The sequence below is a fragment of the Stenella coeruleoalba genome (assembly GCF_951394435.1).
Source record: "Stenella coeruleoalba genome assembly, chromosome: 2".
NCBI classification, from domain to species: Eukaryota; Metazoa; Chordata; class Mammalia; order Artiodactyla; family Delphinidae; genus Stenella; species Stenella coeruleoalba.
The window spans coordinates 13,891,211-13,916,010 of record NC_137147.1 but is presented as its reverse complement, the minus strand read 5'-3'; the positions used below and the strand labels follow the sequence as shown (position 1 = coordinate 13,916,010).

At 45.4% G+C, this 24,800-nt stretch overlaps 1 protein-coding gene across 7 annotated transcripts in view; it reads right to left on the bottom strand.

Annotated features, from left to right (window-relative positions):
• The window catches only part of FOXN3 (forkhead box N3), a 402,973-nt gene that overhangs the window by 350,944 nt on the left and 27,229 nt on the right, over positions 1–24,800 (bottom strand). The window contains exon 2 of one of the 7 annotated variants that reach the window (XM_079914684.1): positions 3,249–3,277. The exons of the other annotated variants lie outside the window; for them this stretch is intronic. The gene's annotated coding sequence lies outside the window, so the exon portion shown is untranslated. The remainder of the gene's footprint in view (positions 1–3,248; positions 3,278–24,800) is intronic. 7 annotated transcript variants of the gene reach the window in all.

The window sequence follows — 24,800 nt, the reverse complement described above, 5'->3', positions numbered from 1 at the left end:
CACTTTGATTTTTTTGTTTACTTTTGTTTGTTTCGATTTTTTAAATTTGTTGGTAATAGCTACATATAGACAAAATTCAAAAGGTTCAAAAGGATATGCAGCGAAAAGTAATCTTATCACCCCCCCTGTCACCAGCCACCCAATTCTACTCCTGGGCAGGGCAGTAAACAAACAAAAACCAGCAATGACCACCAAAGTGTGTGTGTGTGTTTGGGGGGGTAGGGTGGGTGGCAGTAGACAAAGAAAATAAAGAAAAAAACCCTAAAACAATGATCTAAATCTGGTGTATCCTTTCAGATATAATCTATGCAAATATTAGCATTTCTTTTCTTTGTGAAAAGACAAAAGCAATGTTTTTTATAAACTGTTCTGTACTTTGCATTTTTCTCTCAACATAGCTTCAAGGTCAGTCCCTATCAGTAAATACAGAGATGCCTAATTTTATATAAGTGCAAGTACATCTGTAGGATAAATTTCAAGAAATGGAATTGCTTGCCCCAAATATATGCATTTTCTATTTCAATTAATGTCACCAATGTGCTTTCTCTAGAGACTGTATCAATTTATACGCCCCTCAGCAACGTGAGTGTCTGCTTCTCCTCACCTTGGCTAATCCACGGCACCAACCATGACAGGTAAACATGACCTCTTAAAGTTCTAGTTTATATTTCTCTTATTAGCAGGAGGGCAAGTATCTTTTCATATATTTAAGAGCCATTTACTTCCTATCCTGTCAACTGCATGTTCATATCTTAGGTGACTTTCTACCACCTTCCTTCTCTTCAGTAAAGTCAGTGTCTCTAGAAATGATATCCAAGCTGGTTTTTTTTTTTTTTTAATTTTTTTTTCTTGGCCGCGCTGCGTGGCATGTGGGATCTTAGTTTCCCAACCAGGGATCGAACCCGCACACCCTGCATCGGAAGCATGGAGTCTTAACCACTGTTACCTCCAGGGACGTCCCCTCCAAACTGGTCTTTTGTATAGTTCTTCAAGCCCGTGCATATATCATCTAATTTAATAATTGCAAGAAGCCAGTAAGCAGGCATAAAAATATTTTCTCCATTTTATAGGTGAGGAAGCCAAGGTTTTGTTTGTAGGTTTGACCAACAAGCTCACTGGAAGTTTGTAGCCAGAACTAGAATTCATGTAGCTTACCTTTTAGTCTAACGATTTGTGCGTGCGTGCATTCCCGTGTGTGTTTACTACATTAAAATGCCTCTAGATTGTAGAAAGGATGAGAAAGGAAATATTCTCTTTTTCTCTAATGATGAATTTGCATTTTCTATTTACCTGGCCAGTTTTCATTGTATAGCAAATAAAGGAAACTAAAACTTCATTTGCTCTCATTCTGTTGCTCAGGCCAAAGCATGGACAAGCATTGAGTCTTCATGTATCGCACATCACCAAGCTATCAACCTTTTATTACCAACCTGGATGGACCGAGTACTGGGTGGAGGGGAGATAGAACAGTACTGACATACATCCTCCCCAGGAAGAGGGGGACCCTCGAGAGGCCTTCCCATGTTGAATGTCCTGGAGGAGAGCATGAATACACGAACTCCTATGAGGGGGCAGAAGGAGAAGTCCCCAGGACAAAGGAGAAGAAGGTCATAAGCCATAGGGGTCTGTCAACTTGGTGCTATTGACAAGGAACGCTTCTGGGTTCAACCTAGGATACTGATTCCCAAGTATTCTCCAGCCCGTCCCGGGGGAGCTGGTCTCTAGTCTACCAGGAAGAGGCTGTGGGGTGGAAAGTACCCAGCTAATTTGGGAAAAGGGACAGGAAGGCTCTAAAAAAGCTGGAAGACCTTCTTCTGTCCCATCTTGGGGCAGGGGATGGGGGGCAGTGGGGCAAGGGATCCAAAGCTGTGAGTGATGGGGACAAAAGCATAATGAGGAAAAATACAATCAGAGCTGCCACCAGACCCTACAGGGCAGAAAAGGGCTCACTGGGCCCAGCAGTAGTTCAGGTGCTAAGCTGGGGGAAACACCAGCAGTAAACTGCACTAGGTGGGACTTAGATGCAAAACCCTGAGATTGTCACCCAAGCTCTCGACTGTCTTCAAAGCCGGTGTGGCCAGAACATAGGATGAGCGATAGTTCACAAATCTGAGCCTTTAGTGAAAGGTGCCAATTTCATCCTTAAGTTTAGTTACTGCTTCATTCATTCATTCCCTTCAAAGGCAGTGCTTTCCATAAAACTCTCCTCCTAATTTCCACTCGAATCCTGGCAGAGTAAGCATGTCAGGACTGTGCAGAAATTCCACGGCAGTTTGCTGGAGCTCCCGTCCCACATGTAAGGTGGGTGATACGTGCAACGCAGCTCAACACGTGAAAGGGACCATTCCAAGAGAATCTAACTCATTCTCAGTGGCGCCCCTACTGGCTTCAGCCAGCCAGCCCCAAGAGCTGGCTGAGGTCCCACCCTACAGTGGGACTTCGCCTGGTTAGCTGGTTAGACGGGGCCTCCTGGCAGGTCTTCAGCAGTAGACCTGCTCGCTGAGGTGGGACAGGTGCCAAAGGCAAAGATTCCACTGCAAGCATGAAGGAGGTCTTTGACATCACACAAAATGTGATCTCATGTTAAGCAGAAGTTAGGTACTAAAGCCAAAACATAAGGCAAAAAAGCAAGTGTAGACAAAATACTTTAAAATTTTAAAATTAAGATAGAATGTGACTTCCCTGGCAGTCCAGTGGTTAAGACTGCGCTTCCACTGCAGCGCGCACGGGTTCGATCCCTGGTCAGGGAACTAAGATCCCACATGCTGTGCAGCACAGCCAAAAAAAATTAAGATACAGGAACCTTATAGATGTGAAACAGGAGGGAAGGGGGCAGGGCACAACCTTTAAAAGAATGACATAGCCGTTGAGGACAAGACAGAAACTGGTTAGAACCTACTAGGTCCAAGATGGCGGGAGACTCGACTTCCAGCGGACCTTGAGCCTCATCACACGCACACTGTAATACATCAGCATCTAAATGACACACCTACAGGCGCCAGGACAGTTCTGAGGCTCATTTCCAATTCCTGGAAATCCCCAAAACAGTTGGAATAATCCTCCCCCTCATTAGCCTATGAAATTATCCAGCCCATAAAAACTAACCACCCCGTATTCTGGGTCCTCTCACCTTCTGAGATGGCCCATACTCTGTGGAGTGTGTTCCTCCCAAAGCCGTTCTTGCCTTTTGAGATGGATGGCATTCTGTCTCTGGAATGTGAATCTCTCTAAATAAATCCACTTCTTACCTAATACTTTGTCTCTCACTGAATTCTTTCTGCAACGAGACATCAAAAACCTGAGCTTCATTACGTCCTGAGACCAGGTGTGTGATTGCAATTAAAAGAGAGTGGGTTCAAGTCCCAATCTGAGTTGTGTGGTTTCAGATATAAAAATTAACAATGTGTAGTTATTGATGGGACAACGAAGATGGATATTAAAGACTTGCTTCTACTTCTCCAGACAACCTCTCCCTCCCTCCCTCTCTCTCTGTCTCTCTGTCTCTCTGTCTCTCTCCCTCTCTCTCTCTCTCTCTCTCTCTCTCTCTCCGTTTCTCTATCATCTATCTTGTCCAGGAGCACATCTTGGCCATGCAGTATCTCCACTGTATACAAAGGGTAGGGGGCAAAGAACAAGTGAATTAGTATAGGAAAGAGGCAGATGAAGTCAGAAACAGGGTGACTGAACCGGGAAAGGAGCAGTGCAAACCTACAAAGCTGACAGGCAGACGGTGGGTAGAGGGGAGCAGAGCCCCCATCTGCTGGGCTGGTACGGAGAGGCAGGCTCTACTGCAGGGACAGGGCAGGGCTGAGCACAGGCCTTTCAGTACCTGGGGTTCTCAGCCAGGTAAACAAGGCAGAAGGTTTGGGCACAGAAACAGGGTAGGGAACAGTTTGCAGAACCTATAAAAAGAACCAAGACCCAAGGTCAAGGTTGGACTAGGCAACAAGGATTCTGGAATGGAGTTCCTTAAACCCTGCCTCCGATCAAGATTTGTCCTAGGAGTTGGGCAAGCCCGTCCCTCAGGGGAGGCTGAGCCAGCTTTGGCCGTGCAGTGAGGAGAGATGCCTAGGTCTGGAGCCCAGGGGCCCGGCACATCCGGCCACATCAGGGGTAAGGGAGGAAGCAGGCCAGGCGGACCAGCATGGGGGCTCCAGCAGGCCCTGGGGAGCCAGCTGGAAAGCAGGGGTGACGACAGGGCGAGATGGGTACACGTTAGTTTTCGCTACCTGGCTGAGATGCTCAATGCATTCCTGCAAACCTATTCACATCTGAGCAGGCTTAGGCCTCTCTTAACACAAAACTTCTTCCTATTTATCACTTTAAGATTCTCACTGGCCTTCTCGGCACGGGAGGAAGGCACAGCAGTACCAAAAGATAGCAAAGTGCAATTACAATACACAGTGTATCAGAACTTCTCTGTACGAATAGCGTCCGGTAGCCAAGTTCCTCTTACCACTGAGTGGAGGATGTCGGGAAAGAGTCAAGTTATTCTCTGGGACCAGGCAGCAACAGGGAAGGGAAAGAGGCAGCTGTATTCACTCAAATATACACCCTGGGGAGAGGGAGTCTGCCCAGAGCAGTGAGGGTCTGCCAGGCTAGTCTTCCTTACACAAGTCAGTAACGAGCATTGGCAAGGAGCTGGACCAGGTTGTGGCCACGTGCAGCCCCAGCGTCACTGGTGAAGGAATGGGGAGAGAAACCAGGAACCACCCTCACTCCACCTGTCCTGACTGGAGGCAAAGAGGGGGAAGCATGCCCCGCCCCCAGTTACCCATACAACTCAGTCCTGGTACTGAAGCTTTGGGCAGCAAAACTCTAGCCCTGGGATGCACTGGCTTTATGAAAAGTAGTAATCTTGTCACTGATTTTATTTATTTATTTATTAAATAATTTTCTAATTCTGTCATTCCTTCTGCATTTATTTATTTATTTGTTTGTTTATTTATTTTATTTTGGGCCGCATTGGGTCTTCGTTGCTGTGCACGGGCTTTCTCTAGTTGCGGCAAGCGGGGGCTACTCTTCGTTGTGGTCTGCGGGCTTCTCATCGTGGTGGCTTCTCTTGTTGCGGAGCACGGGCTCTAGGCTTGCGGGCTTCAGTAGTTGCAGCACGCGGGCTCAGCAGTTGCGGCACTCGGGCCCTACAGCACACGGGCTTCAGTAGTTGTGGCTCATGGGCTCTAGATCGCAGGCTCAGTACTTGTGGTGCACAAGCTTAGCTGCTCTGTGGCATGTAGGATCTTCCCAGACTAGGGCTCGAACCCATGTCCCCTGCATTGGCAGCTGGATTCTAAACCATTGCGCCACCAGGGAAGTCCTGTCACTGATTTTAGAAGTGACTCCAGAGCCGGTTTACAAGTCTGGGTCGCATTACTTTACAATGACTTATCGTCATGGACCCAAAATTACATTACCCAGCAAGTATTACCTGCTTGCAAGTGAGTTACTTTTTGTTATCTCTGAGGATATTCGAAAAAAAAATAAAACCAGCTACACCACTTACTGAATGTGTCTTGCATGCCAGTTACTGGCATAAGCGCTTTACACACATGGCTCTGAGGCCATAACTAACTTTCTCAAGGTCACACAGCCAATTACTAGACACGCTGACATTGGAAACCAGGTTTCCCCTTCCCAGCTTTGCTCTGTGGCCTCCAGATACAGTCTCAGTTCAGAAATTTCCAACAGAGGTCCTCCAGATTATTGAAAACATGTAACAACTGCCATGCCCATGCCTAGACCAACTGGAAAGGACACGCAGTGAGTGACAGGTAAGGGGCTCCATGTGCCTTCCGGATGAAATCAGCTCTGAGTGTGAGCTCAGGGGTACAAGAGGTACAGCCTCAACCGAGATGACAGGGCTGCTACCCTACACCAGACGCGGAACCAAAAATTTTCTGCCCCACCATTTTGTAGAACAATACCTTCAAAGGGTTACTACGAGGACATCACACAAACCCTGACACTGTCAAAACTATGCTCAATTAAACTAATAGAGGTTGTTCCATTTCAAAACATGCCTGTGTTACATCCTGATAAGGAGGTATCAAAAGAAAATGAATTTGGATCACTTTTGAATGATGACATCTGCATTACCACGGCAATTCACCTATCAAACTAATTTAGGCTTAGAGCCCAAATCAACACTGCTGTCAGAGAGTTGATTTCTGTTCATTTAAAAACTTCCAGGCTCAAGAGTGATCAGTGGGAATTTTAATGTCTTGGGAAAAGGGAGGAAAAAGAGAATGTGAGTACCGCACACAGCAGCAAGACTGGAACTCACAGTTCAGCCAGTGTTTATGGAGCATCCAGTACAAGGTTCCATCCTAGGCGTGGAGGAAATTCTAAGTCACAACCTCTGTCCTAACAGGGCACACAGTTCCATCCAAAGATGCTGACAATGAGGACGAGGATGAGTGTCTTACTAGACGCCAGGTACTGTCCCATGTGCTTTACTAAATTAATCTCCACCAGGTACTACTGATTAATAGGTCCATTTTACAGATGAGTAAGTTGAGGCACATTAAGTAGTAAATGTTTAAATAGTACTTCTCATAGATGAGCCTTAAATAATTTTACTGTTCTATCTCATCTGATCTTCATAGAACCACAGTGAGAGAGGCAGCATCAGACACGGGCACACAAAGTGGTAATGGCAGAACCTTGAGTAGAAGGCAGGGCTTGTGGCTGCCAGTCCGTAATTTCTATAGAGAGAGAGCGTTAAAAGGCAGTCCTGTGAGATCCAGAGGAGGTACCGACAAGGAGTTCTACAGGACTGCACTCAGGAGGAGAGCACTTCCTATCTGGGCGGCATCCACGGAGAACAGGGATGGATACAAGCCTTTGAGGGTAGGTTGTGTTCAGAGGAGTGGCAAGAGCAGGGGCCACCACTGCAGATGCAAAAGGAGCCAGAGCAAAGCATGGAGGTGGACAGGTGCAGTGTGTACGTGGAGATCAGGAAGTAGATCATGTTGGTTTGAAGGACGCTCCATGGGGCGACCACAAGGAGACAACAATGGTGGAAATGGGGTGCCATTATGAATTTTGTCTAGAGCACGATAGGACAGAAGGAATTAAAATGTCAAGCTTTCCAGAAGGTGAATTTAGAGTGAGGGGATAGTGAACAAATAATAGTTAAGGAGACAAGTAGACAATGGTGATTGCTGAATAAATTATAGAATAAGCAATATAGAATAAATTGTATATTCTAAATTATAATTATTCTAAATTACAAATAAATATAGAACACGTGTAAGAGTAAAAAGAATCAACTCTCCAAATTGAAGGCTCTAATGAGACAGAAAAAGAACTCAGAGAATCTCTACAATAATGTCTACAGCTCAGATCTTGTCTCTGAATTGTTTCTAACTTTATCCTTTTTCTGTGGCTAATCCTCGGGTTGACTCACGTGCTCTCACTCCTCGCTAAAAAGTGAAAGCTACGCATCATCCTCATTAATAATAAATGGAAAAGACTCAGGTTCCTGCACTTGACGGGAAAAGCATCAAGACAGAACAAGCTCTGAAAGTACAGTTGAAGGTGATAATGACTCATCGCAGTTCGACGTCTCCAGAAACCCTCCATGGAAAACCTTACCCAAGCCCACCTGTTCTGCGTTGAACTGCGTCCCCTTGAAAAAATACGCTGAAGTCCTAACTCCTGGAACCTCTGAATGTGACCTTATTCGGAAACTGGATCTTGTAGATGAAATTAGTTAAGATGAGGTTACACTGGAGTAAAGTGGGCCCTAAAGCCAACACGACGGGTGTCCTTATGAGGAGAGAAAAGACTCAGAGACACACACAGGCAGAAAACCACGAGATGCTGGGGGCAGAAACTGGAACTATGCTGACACAGCCACAGAAAGGTAAGGATTGGCAGTGCCACCAGAAGCCAGGAGAGAGGCACAGAACAGTTTCCCCCAGAGCCTTCAGTCTGCATAGCCCTGCCAATACTTTGATCTTGGATTTCTAGCCTCCAAAACATATGAGAGAATAACTTTCTGTTGCTTTAAAGCCACTCAGTTTGTTGTATCCTTCGTTATAGCAGCCCTAGGGCGCAAATACGCTGGCTTCATTTCAGCTTCTGGGAGGTAGGACAGAAAAGGAAAAACCAGGCACATCTGGGGGCTTGGAGACTTGAATTCCAGGCTCCATTTTGCAACCACCTCCCAGGTGACCCTCCCTGGACCCAGAATCCTCGTTTTTGAAATGAAGCATTTAGGCTGGATGAGCCCTAAGTCCTCTTTTGGTTTCAAACTCTGTATCTATCACATCATAGCCAAGAAAGTCATCTGCTCGAACATCTACTGAAGGTGAGAGTACGACGGGGCTGAAAAAGGAAAACACAAATTCGAGAAAACTCCCATCACCAGTAGAAGTCAAGGAGAAAGGGAAAAGAAAGAGTAATTAGCGGCGGTCCTTGCATTTACCATATGCCACATTATCATTCCATCTTCATGTCAAATCTGGCCTGCAGCTCCCATGCCATGGCGACTTAATACAAAGAGACGCTAGGACCTGCCAGATGCAGAAGGTTAATACAGGGGATAAGAGAATCTCGACGAGCTACACTCCATTTCCCAAACCTGCTCGTGTCAAGGTCATTGAACCCCAGAAATATGAAACCTGCTGCCTGGAGAAGACAAAAAAAAAAAGAAGCAGAAAAAGGAAGGCTGGCATTGAAACTGTCCCCTCAACCCTCACCCCAGTCATACAACGTGCTTTGCAGCTGGGGGGGCTCTTCGAAACTGCTAGAAACTAATGATTATGAAACAAACCCCACTAGTAAACACCAACAAGAAATTCCTGTAAAAACCTCATACATACGCACTATTCTATTGTACCTTTTTTTTCCAAGAGTAAATCGCGGCTGTCAAATTACACCCTTTCATTACTGTCATGGACTCTTTTAAGAACAGCTCATCAGAAAAGCCTACAGAGGTATTTAATCAGATTTTTTTTTTCTTCCAATGACCTAATGTTTTGGTATGAAACTGCCGCCCGCTCACGCAGCGTAGAAATTTAGCACTGTCAGCATTTAATTATTATTTTATCACGGATTTCTTTACTTTCCTACAGGGAAGAAATAACTTAAATGTTTAAAAAATCCAACAAGCGCTTAGCTTTTAAAATCGCCAAGACGCTGCCCTCATTATTTTGCTTTGTCAAAAATACTAGGTGTGGAGATGGGATATATCACAGAAACGCACTTCTGAGTTCATAAGAGCTACCACTATCACCAGCTTCGATCTTCCGGAACACCAAGACAATGTGGTGAAAATTATGTACATCGTGCTGGTTTCCAGGGGATGAAATACTCACGACTCATTCAGGTTTGTATGTGACAGCAGCTCCATGTTCCAAACAATATCCCTGCCCCTGGACACCTGAATGAAGGCCTCGGCTTCACTCTCCCCTTCCTCTTCCTCCAAGTAAAACTTTGCCGTGTCTTCTCTAAGGTGGGAAAAAGAGAACAGGGAGGAGAAAGGAAGCTGCATGGAAAAGGGGAGAGAAGACAGGTGTGCAGGTGTGACCCTGACTCCAACAACAGCTGACCCAAGACTCCAAGTCTAGAGGCCAAGAAAGGGAGCATCAGGGCCAAAGGTCTAGATGTGTTCCTCAATCCGGTTTCTCTTTCGTTTCTTCCTCCTCACTCATCTGAAGTCTCTTTTCAGAAAAGTAGCCATTTCATCATCAACACCACAAAAAAAAAAGCCTCTTCATTTGCCTCTCTTCCCCTTTACCCACAGAGTTCCTGCTTCAGAGTCGAGCTCTGTGAACAAGTTGGGGATGCTTGGTGCAGGCAAGTCATCTCCAAATATTTATTGAGCACCTACTGTAAGTGAGCAATGGTGTTAACTACTGAGGGGGCGATATGGTATAAACATAGGTACAAAGTGGTACCCAGGGAAGATCCACGTGTAGGAAGAAAGCTAGTCATTTATCAGAGCGTGGTACAACTCACGAGCAGTGAGGACAAGAAAGGTTACACTGGTTCGCGCTTACCAGCTCCAGAAGGTGCTTGTGCCACCCATGCACCTAATTTCAAAGCAGAACTTGAGACCCTTCCCCCACCCACATCTGTCCTCCCACCCCTCCCCCAAATTTCTCCCATCTCAGTAAACGCCACCTCCTAGATGTCAGCATCCCGGGACCTCCTTGCCCCTCCCCACTTCTATTCCAATCCACCAGAAAGTCCTCTTCATCGTCACTTTATTCTGTGTAGTCCAGGGACATCCCTCACCTGGCCTCTAGGACTGCACTCTCACCCACCTTGGAACTTCTCTATACACAACAGCAAAAGTGATGATCTAAACAGAAACTTGACTGTGCCATTCGCACCTGTGAACCTGGCCAAAGGTTTCCCACGGCACAAAATAAATCCAACCCCCTCCCAAAGCAGCCTGCCCCAGATCCCCTGCTGGGCCTCCACCGGGCTATAACCCTAACAACTAGCGTAAAGCCCGGCACCAATCAAAGATTCAATGTTTGTTTAAATGAATGAATCAAGTGTTCGTTATTCATTTCCCAACAAAGACATAAGTAACACATGGGGACGATATACATCAATATATGTGTTTACACATGGCTTGGATCATGGATGGTTTGGCCCTTTCTAGGATAACCTTCAAGCTGAGTTGTAGATTAGTCTTTCTTTTCAGTTTCCACAGTTTGATCCAGATTATCCGTGGGCAGCAGAGGGGCAAAAGGGATGGAGGTGAGGAATGGGTGGCAGCCTCCGAGTCAGGGAAACAGCAGCAGTGGTGGAAAGCCTTGGTGATCTTGGGTGAGTAGCAGGCTGAGATTTCAGCCCAGCTCTGCTGCACCTGTAGCTGTGGCCTGCCTTCTATTTCTATATCCTGAGGGAAGGGCTACTTCCTCCATCAGGTGGCTGTTTGGACACTTAGCACTTTATGGCTACTACCTAAACATACAGTTAGCACAGTCAACCTCAAAGAAACCTTTATGCCACCAGAAACTCTTGGTCACGACAAATCAATTCAACATATATATGTTGAAGCCAGGTATCGTTCTAGTCAATGGAAATTTGCAGCTAAAATTAAAAGAATAGTTCCTGCCTTTACGGGACTTACAGACCAGAGTGGGAGGCAGTCATCTATACATACATGGCCTCAGATCCACGCCAGGAAACAGTACTCTCAGCAGCAGCTGATAGGAATCGGGGTTGATGCTATTACAACAGGGACACAGGAATGTCTGCATCTTTCCCCTAACCCTAACTCCTTCACTTTACCACCCATGGAGCTACACACAGGAACAAGGGCCTAACAGGAATCAAAGTTTGACTATATCAAGAGCTGAGCCAATCCAGCACTCTGGCAAGGGTTACTCACCTGGCCTTGTAGACGAGGGCAAACACTTCGTAATTTTTAAGGCATAGTGATCTTGCCCACCATTGCTGTGGCCCATTTCATGTTCTATATTTGGCATATCAGTTTCACACCTGCTCCACCCCAGTGGCGGGAAGGGCAACTGAGGGAGGAGCTGAAACACATATCCCTTGCAGCACACCCTATGATGTAGTTAATATCGTTCCTGTTTTACAGATGAAGAAACAGGCTTGGGGAAGTAAAGGGAATGACTGCCTAAGACCATACAGCCACGGGACAGCTGAGGAGGGTCTAAACCCAGGTCTTTTGATCTCAAGTTCAGATCACTATTCTGGCATTGAGCCTCGCCATGATAGGAAATGCCACATGTATGAACGGCATGTCTATGTAGGAAGCAGATGTTACGGCCAATCCGTAACCACAGTCAGCAACCTAAAAGCAACTGTTTCTAGAAATTTCAAATTGTGGTAAGACTTCAACCACCTAGAATAACTCTCCAGAGTAACCCAGAGATTTAAATAAGAAGGATCTCTCAGTAGGTAAAAAGCTCACACCCTCAACACTGCACTCAGAGATTGTGCCCTTGAACTTTTGTTCAGAAACCTATTAACTCTTTCTTTGAACACAATTCTAATCACTTGTGTTCTCTGATTTCTTAGCCTCTGGCCTGGGAGACGTGGTCAATTAAAATGGATTCCTGGAGGGAGAGAGAGTGATTACGATGAAAAGTGATAGAGAGTTAAAAAAAAAAAGAAAAGAAAAGAATAGGGCAGAGGTTGGCAAACTTTTCCTGTAAAGATAAAGATCAGAGAGTAAATATTTTAGGCATCATGGATTATACTTTCTCTGTTGTGAGGACTCAACCTCACCCTTGTAGCTCAGAATAAGCCGCAGACCAATGTGTAAATGAAGGAGCATGGCTGTGTTCCAATAGACTTTTATTTACAGAAACAGGTGGTGGGTCAAGTTTGGCCCAGAGGCTACAGTTTGCAAACCGTGGAATAGAAAAAAGCTTCAACGCCAACACAATATCTAGAAAATCTCAGCAGTCCGGGACCATAGCTTAAAGAAACAAATAATCCCAGCCTCAACAGCCCTTAGGACAACCGGCATCACAGAGTATCATGGTCCTTCATCAGAAGATTATAGAAGTTTAGAAATCTAAACAGCCTTGGGAATATTATGGTCCGACTTCCCATTTTTACACATGAGGAAATAAATTCTCAGAGAGGTTAAGGGACTTGCTAAAGGTCAAACAGCTAATTAATGATTAAACTTAAATTAGAAGCAGGGTTTTGATTCTATGTTTAGAACTCTTTCCATTATTCCATGTCTATTATTTTAGCCTTTCGGTAACAATGGATAGAGGAAATGCTCATTTAATTAAAACACTGCACCCTTGAGATTGTTAAGATTCTGAAATCACTAAAATACACAGTTCTAGATGTTTAGAAAGATGATTGTGAATCATCAAGACAAAGGTTAAATTAGGTTTAATGTCCTCAGAGAATATAATTTCCGAAGTAGGGATAAAAAGAATACATTTCAAATAATTAAAAAGTTAATATACGTGGAAATTTCTATTCTCCCTTGTGCATGGGGAAATGAGGTACCGCTTGTCCATTAGTAGGAGCAGAAAAGCGTGCCATCGTATTTGATCAGTTTAGACCTGTTCATAAATTCTGACCACTTCCAGGACAGCCCCAAAATCACCAAGGCATTGGCAGGCCCCAAGTAATTTCTCAAATTGCTGGATGCCCATATTCATTCAATTCTAAGTGAAAAACAAAAGCCACCCGCAGTCCTACCTGTCCCTTTCTCTTTTCTATCATTAGCAATGTCTTCTGCTCCTTTTCTGAATTAATTAGGAAATAATTAATTTCCTGACATGTTTATAAAGATTCCAAATGCTGGTTAAACATGAAAGAACAGAGGTTGGGAACACGGAGGTGACAAATTTTATTTCTGTGATGACAAGTTAGAGTACTCCTGCCAGCTGGACCTTGCAGCAGTCAGAAGCACGCACCTGTCTGTGGGGAAGTCAGAGAGGAGTGGGGGAGCAGAAAGAGACTGGGGGGTCAGTGGCCTGCCACACCATGCAAATGAGCTCTAATTGCTCAGGGTCACTGAGGACTGCTCATCTTGGGGAGGTTCCTGACAGCTCCTGACACCGGGGAATGCAGGGAGACCACTTCTCTTCTCCTGACCACACAAGTGGTCCTGTTTCTGTTTACAGACCCCACAGCAGGGCTGTGGTTCAGGGAGTTCACCTTCCTCTAAACAGGAGAAGGGCGAAGGGGGTGGGTTGACTACTGCTTTGGAGTGTCCCCGAGATGCACTTCCCGGTTTGACAAACCTGCCAAAGGAAATGAGAAGCGATAAGTGATTGGGCCCCGATTAGATCAGCCACCTTGGGAAAGGTGCTGAGCCAGAGATACTGCACTGAAATAAGGAGAAACCTGGGACTAGATTTCTAGCAAGCAATCCCGAAGTAGATATGGTCTGAATTGGAAATGGATTTCATGGGCAGATAAAGTCTAATAAGTGGCAGGTCCCTCAAAACTCATATATCATCCAGTCTCACACAGTGCCTGTGAAGTTTGTTATCAATAATTTAACAACGGGAGAACCTAGCCCTTAGCAAATATTTAATTTCAAAACATACCTACTGATTTACTCAGATACAGCATACATAGTATATTAAAAATATATTACAAGGAGCCAAATGCCAATAAAGCTGCACTTGGAGAAGACCAGGGGCACTGGGTGCGTTCCGAACATTTCCGTTAAAGGAGGAACCGGACCCTCCGTCCAAAGAGCTAGTCCACTTAGCAATTTCTAAAGTGTGGCGAAGAAAGCTTGCCTGTGAGCCCTGCTTCAAACAGCACGGACATCACCTGAGCTCCTATTCCCAGCCAAGCAACAAGCCAGATGCCACGTGTACAAGTTCTGAGGGACAAGAATCAGGGGTCCCCTCAGGAACAGCTCTCCGTGCCAGGCCTGAAGGCTAAAGGAGGCGAGGGCATTTATACAAAGCAAGGTCTTTAGTAGCAAAGAGGGGACTTTCTTTTTTAATTGATGTAGAGTTGATTGACAATACGTTAATTTCTGCTGTACAGCAAAGCGATTCAGTTATATATATACATATGTGTGTGTATATATGTATATGTATATATACACACATACATTGTTTTTTGTATTCTTTTCCATTGTGGTTTATCTCAGGATAGTGAATACAGTTCCCTGTGCTCTACAGTAGGACCTTGTTCTTTATCCATTCTCTGTATGATAGTTTGCACCTGCTAATCCCAAACTCACCCTCCATCCCTCCCCCACCCTGCCATCCCACTGGCAACCACAAGTCTGTTCTCTATGTCCGTGAGTCTGTTTCTGTTTCATAGGTAAGTTCATTTGTGTCATATTTTAGATTCCACATGTAAGTGGTATCATGTGGTATTCGTCTTTCTCCTTCTGACGTACTTCACTTAGCAGGATATTATCTCGGCCCCTCCATGCTGCTGCAGATGGCATTATTTCACTCTTTTTTTATGGCTGAGTAATGTTCCATTGTCCACATCTTCTTTATCCATTCATCTGTCAATGGACATTTAGGTTGTTTCCATGTCTTAGCTATTGTGAATAGTGCTGCTACAAACATAGGGGTGCATGTATCTTTTTGGATTATAGTTTTGTCCAGATATATGCCCAGGAGTGGGATTGCTGGATCATATGACAACTCTATTTTTAGTTCGTTGAGGAACCTCCATACTGTTTTCCATAGTGGCTGCACCAATTTATATTCCCACCAACAGTGTAGGAATGGGTTCAAAGAGGGGACATTTTTAAGGGGACCGGAGGCAGAGGGAACTATCTCCATGGTCACTGTCTACAACAAGTACCGTTGATCTGAGCCACTCCCCCTGCAGCACCCCCAATCATCCAGTCCTCTCCACAACAGACCCTCACCACTTGCTGGCTGGAAGGTGTCACCCCTTGCTATGGTCTGAATGTTTGTGTCCCCCTGAAATTTCACCTGTTGGAACGCTAATGCCCAATGTGATGATGCTAGGAGGCGGAGCCTTTGGGAGGCGACTGGGTCACAAAGGCAGAGCCCTCGTGAATGGGATTAGTGCCATTATAAAAGAGGCCCCAGAGAGCCCCGGAGCCCCTTCCACCATGTAAGGCTATGATGAGAAGTCTGCAACCCAGAAGAGGGCTCTCCCCCAACCACACAGGCACCCTGATCTCAGACTTCCAACTCCAGACTGGGAGAAATACATTTCTGTTGTTCATAAGCCACCCAGTCTGTGGGATTTTGTTTTAACGGCCTGAACAGACTAAGACGCCCATGGGCAACTGGTGTCAGCAGCAAAGAGGTCCAGAGAAATGGCTGTTTCCTGAGGGAATGGTGGTTCATTTAACCAAGCTTAAAATGTAAGCAGAGGCTCAACAAGGACAGATTAGTTCCACGGTAAACACTCCCCTAAGAAGGTTTTAGGCCTTTTGGGGGGTTGATTAAGGCCTGGGAGAGAGCAGAGGAGGAGGAAGAGGACAGAGAGAGAGAGCAGGTGTCAGTCAGTGGGTGCCTCTAATTCTCTTGCACCCAGAAAGCGTTGACGGGGATAACTGAACTAAGGGCTCAAAGGAGCCAGGTGTCAGTCCTGGCTCTGCCACCCAGAGCTAACGGCCTCAGGATTTGACTCTACAGTCTTTTTTAAAAAAAATATTTACTTATTTATTTTGGGGGGCTGCATTGGGTCTTAGTCGCGGCATGCAGGATCCTCTGCTGCGGTGCTTGGGCTCCTCGTTGCAGCACGCGGGCTTCTCTCTAGCTGTGGCCCGTGTGCTCAGTAGTTGCAGCGTGCAGGCTTAGTTGCCTCGGTTCCCCGACCAGAGATCGAACCTGCGTCCCCTGCATTGGAAGGTGGATTCTTAACCACTGGACCACAAGGGAAATCCCTGACTCCACAGCCTTGAAGGGCCCCTTCATTCTAGGGTGCTGGAACGTAACTGTCATCAGCTCTCAGCAAAGGTATTCCCACCACTTTCCATCTCACTACGCTGGCATTGCAATGGGAAGCTTCTCTGATCATCCTACAGGCTGTGGCCAGAAGGAGTAAAGAAGAGTGGGGAACTGTCCCAGACCTGGCTCTTAACTCTCTGGGTTTTTCCACACATGAAAGGTGGCCCTTCCAGCTCTCAAAAGCTCTTCCTGTGAGATCCAGAGCTGCCTTGATAGCCAGAAAACTATGAATTTCTTAGTTCTGTATGCAGTGCCTTTAAAGGGGTTAGAAGTGCACACCAGAACTCCAAAACAAAACACACACACACACACACACACACACACACACACACACACACACACACCCCACTGCCAGAGCTCACCCTGTACCCAAACAACCTAGCAACACAAGCCAGAAGCTTAAGCAGACGAGATCAGGTGAGAAAATCACAAAGTCCTTAAAGCCAACGTGAGGTGCCGAGAACAAAGTTATCTGAGCTGACAGTGATGAGGTCAACCCAGACTCAGTTTCTCCTTCACAAACTGCAACCCTCCTCTTCTCCTTCCCTCATAAAATCCCTACCTTTCAGAGACATGAAGTGGCCAGACCACCAAGGGGACCCCCGGGAGATACTGATTCCAGAAGGTCATAGTTAAAAGCACTCAAGTGATGACCTTGAGGGACCCGGGCACCTGGACAGGCTTGCAGGTCTGCTGGTCACCAACCGCTTGAAGACAGCATGGAGGGGGGGACTCCAGTGTTTGTTTTGGGTCAGTGAAGCCTGGCAGGGCTGGGGGACGGGGGTGTAGGGGTGAACACTGGAATGAAAAAGAGTGAGGGGGCTAGACAACCTGCCCACCCCTACTTATGCCAAAGGCCGGTCCTCTCCACCGCTGGTGAATTCTCTGCAAAACAAAAGCCCAGTCTGCAGTTCACCGTTACAGCCAAGCACAAAGCACAGCTCGCGAACACACAAACCACAAAGTATGTAGAAGTCAGCATTCTGGAACCAAAAGGAACTGCCACGTTCAGTCCCTTGGATGTTGATTACAGCTGACTCCTTCCCTCTCCCGAGGCATCCACGGACTCGAAATTCAACCTAGACCCCAAATCGGAGGACGGCCAGGTTCTCTAACAATCGTTTCTTGTTTAGGGTTAACAACCCCAGATCACGCTTTTGTGTACCTTTGGAAGCGCTAAGCGATGCCCCGGCCACGTGGTCCGAGAAATAATATAACTCTCGATGCCTGGATGGGGCTCCCAGCTGCCCTCCTGCCTCGGCGGCAGCCGTTGATAAAACTCTCCACTCAGCAGAACTGGGAGCTGGACGCGCCATGTTTCACTGATAAACTCCTCACTCTGAAGTTAGCACGAGTGGGAGAAGAATCAGGTCTTTGATTTTTGCAACTTCCACTCCTGACACCATAACAATTTATTTTCAGCCCATTTCCTTCCCCTCTGATGACTCCCTAGTTAATCTGCCAGACACGATGTCAGTGAACTCTGGGAACCCCTGGAGGAAAAACGTTAGAAATATCAAAACGGCCACGTGCACGGGCACTTGGCACTTTGTTGAGCAACTTGTTTAGTGCTTTAGACCACTCCGCGTTAACTAATTTCGAACATTTTGCTTTCGCACTTAGCTGACTGCTTTTCACTGCCAAACTAAATACTCCACTTTAAAGCATACCCCCGTGTTCGCATGTGATTTCTCCTTTTAGGTGAGGAATGTAATGTTGACATAAATGTCAAATAAAATTAATGAGAGAATGGGCCCTCAGATGGGACTCCGGTGAAGGGAATTTGTTAGACGGGGACCTTTGAGCCCAAATGTATATATAATTATATAACACTCATATGAGGAAAGAATCTGAATGTTAAGCTTTAGCAAATTTATCACCTTTGGCAGAAATGCTGTTACCTACAAAAAGCAGGATGCAAGTAAATTAAGATGAAAATACCATGAGATTAGTCTGTCACGGCAAGCTACTGTAGAATTAGCAGGGTGGCCCAGCTGCCGGTATCAAATCCTTCCCTTATCTATACAGAATTCAGGTCGGATGTCTGCTGCTCTGCCTGAATACTTCCGCTGTTGACTTTGCAAATGGACTTCCTCCTGCTTTATCCAGCTCCTTCCCCATCCCTTATCCCACCGGCCACTTAGGAAGAGTAAAAATGGCAGTTAGAGCAATAACAGGTATTTTCACTCAATAGTCAAGGCACCAGATTCTAAGCAGAGTGGCTGCCTCCGTCCGTACACTGATATAACTACTGTCTTTTATTTGTAGTCTCAAAAATCTTCCCCAAGTACGGCAGAATCACAGAAAATCACTCTAATCATTGAAAAGAGCCCTGTTCCCAGTAAAGCAGCAAGTCTTCTCTTGTCAGAGTAAAGGGCATGGAGTAAAATTTCCTCCAAACACGGGGGAACCTGCATTTACCCCCATGCCAAGGAAAATGGCCAGCAGGACCCACCTGCAGCCGCAGGATCATTTATGCAGAGAATCTGCAAAGGTCTGGGGTGAGCGGATGCCTTAGGAGGAGGAGTTTCAAAGAAAACAGTGATGGTGTTTTGTTTTTCACACCTCAGACTGAATCCTAAGGACCAGACAGACAGCACCCATCACACTCCTCTCGGATACACTGATTTCAAGTACAATCACATAATTTTGAAAATCCATGATGCTTTCCCTAAACAAAATGAAAAAGGAATTAGGAGGATAGGTTTCTATTTCTTTGCAGTTACCTGGATACCCTCCTTCTCCTGGAAAACCCCCCAAAGAATAGCACACTAATTATGATGGTTCTAAGAGTGGTTCCTCCAATGATGAGAATCACAGCAGAATCAAACAAAACACACAAATTCCTTCTGACGCTCATGCATCTTTAAACAGTTCACAAAATCCATATATTTGGACCAGTCACACAGAATCTCTAATTAATTTACAGCGAGGGAAAGAGAAAGAGAAAGCATTTGAGGACCAACTTCAAACAACTCACACTCTGTCCATGTACTATGAAGTCACCCTGACTCTGGATAATTTGAAATGCCTGCACAGGACCCAGGGAACATTCTCCTTTTTATTCTTCTCCAGGCTATCAGTTCATAATGAACAAATATGGAAATTTTTCTAAGGGGGAAATCCAACTACCAAAATAACTCCTTCATAATTCATATGTGCAATCACAACGGTGATTAATAAAAATCCTGAAACGGTTCCTAAAAGCCTAAAGCATTAATTACTCTGTTAGATGTCAGGACTCTATGAAAACCTATGACAGCAGGTTACTCAGGCAAATTAAATCATGAGAACTTAAGGCGGAAAAGGAGAAATCTTTGCTTGGTGGATTTGCAAGCTGGTAAATGGATGCTTTCGAAGAGGGGTAACCAACCCACAGCTCTTCGGGGCTCCACATTTCAACCTTGAAAGACATATGAAAGAGGTAAAAAATGCCATTGCAAATTGAATTTATGCTGGGATGAAAGGTAATATTAGATCCTTTGAAAGACCTAAAGTAAATGAATGATACTATTTCCATTAAGGGGAAACTAACTTTCATTGAGCGTGTCCAGCGCCGGCTAGTCGATACGATTCTTTTCTTGCTTCTGTGACACCCCACACCCAATTCTTCTCCAGCTTCAATGAAAGCTCCTTCTCAGTTATCTTTGCTAGCTCATCTCTTCTTGGTCGGATCTCTAAACTTTAGTGCTCAGGGCTCTGTTCTGGGCCCTTTTCTCATTTCTGCCCCTTCTCTATGGATGATAGCACCCAATCGTATAGCTGTAGACACCACCTACGTGCCAATGACCGCCCCCCCAACCCAAGTTGTAGAGGTCAATGCCCAGTGCCTTCCTGACATGCCCAGCAGGCATCTCAAGCCTAGTGTGTCCAAAACAGAACTCCGGATCTCTGCTCCCTACCCCAGGTCTTTCCAATCTCCAGAAACGACACTGCCTTCCAACTTCCTCAAATAATCCTCCATTGTTCCTTTCCCCTCCCCACACTTCCAATCCATGAGCTCTACTTTCAAAATACATCCTGAATCTTTTTACTTCTCACCGTTCCAATTTACCACTGTAGTTGAAGCTCCTTCTCTCCCAGAAACCATCATACCTCTTAAATGGTCTCTCTGTACCCATCCTCCACACAGTAGGGAGAACGTTCAAAAAATAAATCATACTCGGCAACTCCTTTGTTTAAAATTCCCTGGTGGTTTCCCAGTACACCCAGTATACCAAGTATAAAGTCCATACTTCCCTTGCCCATAAAACCCGACGAGATGAGGCCCTGACATTTCATCTCCTACTCACTCCACAACTCACCAACCCCCAGCCACACTGGTCCTTCTTCTGGTTCCTCAAATGTGCAAGCTGTTTCCCACCTCAGGGCCTTTGCATGTACTGTGCCCTTTGGCTGGCCCTTTATTACTAAAGAACTCTTCTCTGGTCACTCGTATCAAAGTGGTCCCACCAGAATTCTTTCCCATTCTTTACCTTGTATGGTTATTTTACAGCCGATAGTATCTTATACATTTATTTGTTTAGCTACTTATTGTTTCCTTGTCCCTTCAATCAAATGTCAGCTCCATGATGGCAGGAACACTGACTATCTTCCTCACTGCTACAGAGTAGACACCCAATAATCTTTGCTCAGTAAGTACATAAGTGAATAAATATATTCCCCTAACTTTATGAGATAGATTATTCCTATTTTGAAACGGAAAAAATTGAGGTTTCCAGGAGTACGTCCAAGGTCATTCAGGTAACTGGAGGCAAAATCAGAATCTGAACCTGAATCTATTTGACTCCAATGACCATCTTTCCAGATACCAGATTAGTATTTCTAGACGAGTCTTGAAAATCCGATCAAGAGGGACTTCCCTGGTGGTCCAGTGACTAAGAATCCACCTTCCATTGCAGGGGATGCGGGTTCGATCCTTGGTAGGGGAACTAAGATCCCACATGCCATGGGGCAACTAAGCCCATGCACCACAACTAGAGAGCCCGCGTGCCACAACTACTGAGCTCACATGCCACAACTATTGAGCCCCCGTGCCCTGGAGCCTGCACGCCACAACTAGAGAGAAGCCTGCATGCCGCAACTAAGACCCAATGCAGCCAAATAAATAAATATTTTTTTTAAAAATCCAGTCAAGAGAAACTCTGCTCCTAAGATTTTCCAGAAACAAACTGCCTGGGAAATTGTATTAGACTCAGAATTTCTTCTTCTACCACAACTTTGCCATCTATAAAATGGGTGAACAAAATGAGTTTCTCATGGAAGTATTAGAAGACATAATTTCCTTGCTGATTATAAAAAGTTTTGTAAACTCTCAGATGATTGTTTTTCAGGACTACCATGCTGAGCAGTTTTAACTAAAATGTGTTCTGTGCAGACACCCCTGTGCAGGGTTTTCAATTACATTGAGGAATCATACATATACAGGCTAGAGTTATAGACCACAAAATACTGCCAAATGTGGAATCCACTCTCCCAAAACCCTTTAAAGGGGAGGTGATCTCATCCTACTAGAGGGTTTTAGGCACGAGAAGGGAATAGGTGGTTTCTAGAGGGTCCCCCACACCAGCCCCCATGTGTATAAGCGTTTGTACCAATACCTGATTGTGTAATCAACCCTCCAGAACTGGGACTGCTCTCCCCCAATATACTCTCTTTCTTTCACTCAACAAAATCACTTTGACATTCATCCATGACGTTGCATGTATAACAGTTTATTCATTTGTATTACTGAACAGTGTTCTGTTGTACGGATGTATCATCGTTTGTTTCGCAATTCACCTGTGGAGCATGTGGGTTGTTCCCAGGTCGGGGTTATGCTAAACAGAGCTGCTATGGAGACTTATATACCGATCTGTGGGGAATGTGTGCTTTTATTTCTCTCAGGCAAATACCGAGGACTGGATTGTTCACAAGCCACCTGGTCTACAGTGCCTTGTTATAGCCGCCCAGCAGACAGACATACTTACCAAAGGCAGGAGGTGGGGAGGTGGTAACCAAATGCCCTCCTAGTACAACCTGAATCCAGTACCCCTACCACCACGGCCTTGGTGTGCCTCTACTACCAGTGATGTGCCGTCCGTATCCTTCGCTACTTACTTGCTAAAGCTGTGAAAGCTAAGACGCAGACTAAGTTCTAAGCTTTTCAAGTCAATGCAAAAAGGGAAGTATCTTCAGTCACATGACTCAGTCACCGTAAGACACAAGCAAACCAACTGTCTGCTCCTGTAGTTCTCTATAAAGACCTTGTTACGTATACTAGTCAGGGATCTCCAGAAAACAGAACCAATGGGTGAGTGTGTGCGTGTGTATATATATATAGAGAGAGAGAGAGAGATTTATTTTAAGGAATTGGCTCATATAATTATAGGAGCTGACAACTCCATATTCTGCAGTGAAGCTCAGCAGTCTGGAGAACACAGGAAGAGCTGATGTTGCAGCTCGAGTTCAAAGACAGTCTGGAGACAGAACCCCCTTTTCCTCAGTGGGCCTCAGTCTTTTTCTCCTAAGGTCTTCAACTGATTGACAGAGGCCCAACCACATTATGGAGGGTTATCTGGTTTACTCAATGTCCACAGATTTATATGTTAATCTTACCTAAAAACACTTCCACAGCGACGTCTAGACTGGTATTTGACTAAATATCTGAGTAAGGTGGCCTCTCCAAGTGGCACACAAAATTAACCATCACACTGTGCAAAGGAGGATTTGCAAACTCAAATTCCCACAGGAGCCAAGCAGGCAAAGTAACTGAGTGAAGCTAGTGTCAGATGATAGGGAACAGTGGGGTCTGGGGACAGCTGGAGGGTGTTTGCTTCATCCAAAGACAATCAAATTCGAAAATTTTAAAACCACGGTTTGGGAGAAGCAACAATCATCTGCAGGACAAATAAAACCTAGGAATCACCTACGCCACAAACACACCAATGGGGTCCACAGGGGGTACTGCCCAATGGCAGCAGGATGAAACACAACTCCATGAAAGTTCCAGGCTAATATTATATCATACGGAGCTTTCTAGTAGTCAGGCTGAAATTAGGAATGGGTCAGACAACCAACAATCCTTCATAAACATGGTCCTGTTCAATCAAAGGTTTGATCAGTGTTGAAGAGCATATTTGAGGTTAAATTCCTGGTTGGCATCTGTGTTGCCTATTAAGTATGGAGAGATGTGATTTAAGACAGAGCAGGGCTGTGGGGTAGAGCTTCCATCTTCAGGAAGAAGGACCTGGCAAAGCCTAAAGGCACTCAGTACCCGTGGGCAGAGCTAACACTTCCCTGTGCAACAAGGATTTCAGGACACTTTAATATACAGACAAATGGGCACCCAAGTTTCCACGACTGAAATACTTCTAGCCTGGAATTTTGTAAAACATAATCAAACACACATCTTGGAAAGGATGTACCATGCCTATCTCCCAATCAGAAAACTCCTTGGCGTGCCCTCCAAGATTAACTAGCTGCAAAACATACACCACAAATTTAGTGACCCGATGTATGATATTATTAACTATAAACCAGTTTAAGATGGGGAAACACCTACCAAAAAATTAAATCACTTAAGAGTATTTGAACTGCAACCATTTTTTTTCTGGCAATAACTAAAGAGCAGAGCTGACTGCCTACCACAGACACTTCCAGATAATGAGACTAAAACCATAATCTGTCTTTTTTTTTTCTTTTGGCTGCGCCACACGGCATGTGGGATCTTAGTTCCCTGACCAGGGATCAAACCCGCGCCCCCTGCATTGGAAGCGCGGAGTCTTAACCACTGGACCCAACCCAAGACATATCTGTCTTTTTTTTTTTTTTTTTTTTCGGTACGCGGGCCTCTCACTGTTGTGGCCTCTCCCGTTGCGGAGCACAGGCTCCGGACGCGCAGGCTCAGCAGCCATGGCTCACGGGCCCAGCCGCTCCGCGGCATGTGGGATCCTCCCGGACCGGGGCACGAACCCGCGGCCCCTGCATCGGCAGGCGGACCCTCAACCACTGCGCCACCAGGGAAGCCCCATATCTGTCTTTATATAAGACGATGTGTTCTTATAATCTTTAGGAAAGAGGCACTCCTCCCTCCAGATCACTGTGAAACCAGACTTACTTAAGCATTTCAAGTTTACCTATAGGTATGGGCCATTCAAAACACAATACTCTTACCAGAACCTTTATTAACTTCTTCCAAATCAAATTACTGATGAAAGTCAAAGGAGTCTCATTTAAAAATCTCAAGGTAGCTAAAGAAACTGACCGTGCTTAAACAATTTTCCAGTTACTAAGGAATAAGGGAGAGGGAGACGGACCCTACTGACCACTGGGCACGGTCTCAATGCTCCTCATAATTGGAGAATCCCACACCCATGCAGCCTATTTCACATTCCCAGCTTTGGATGCATGAGAGGAGGGAGAAAAAGCCTACTCAGCTGAGGT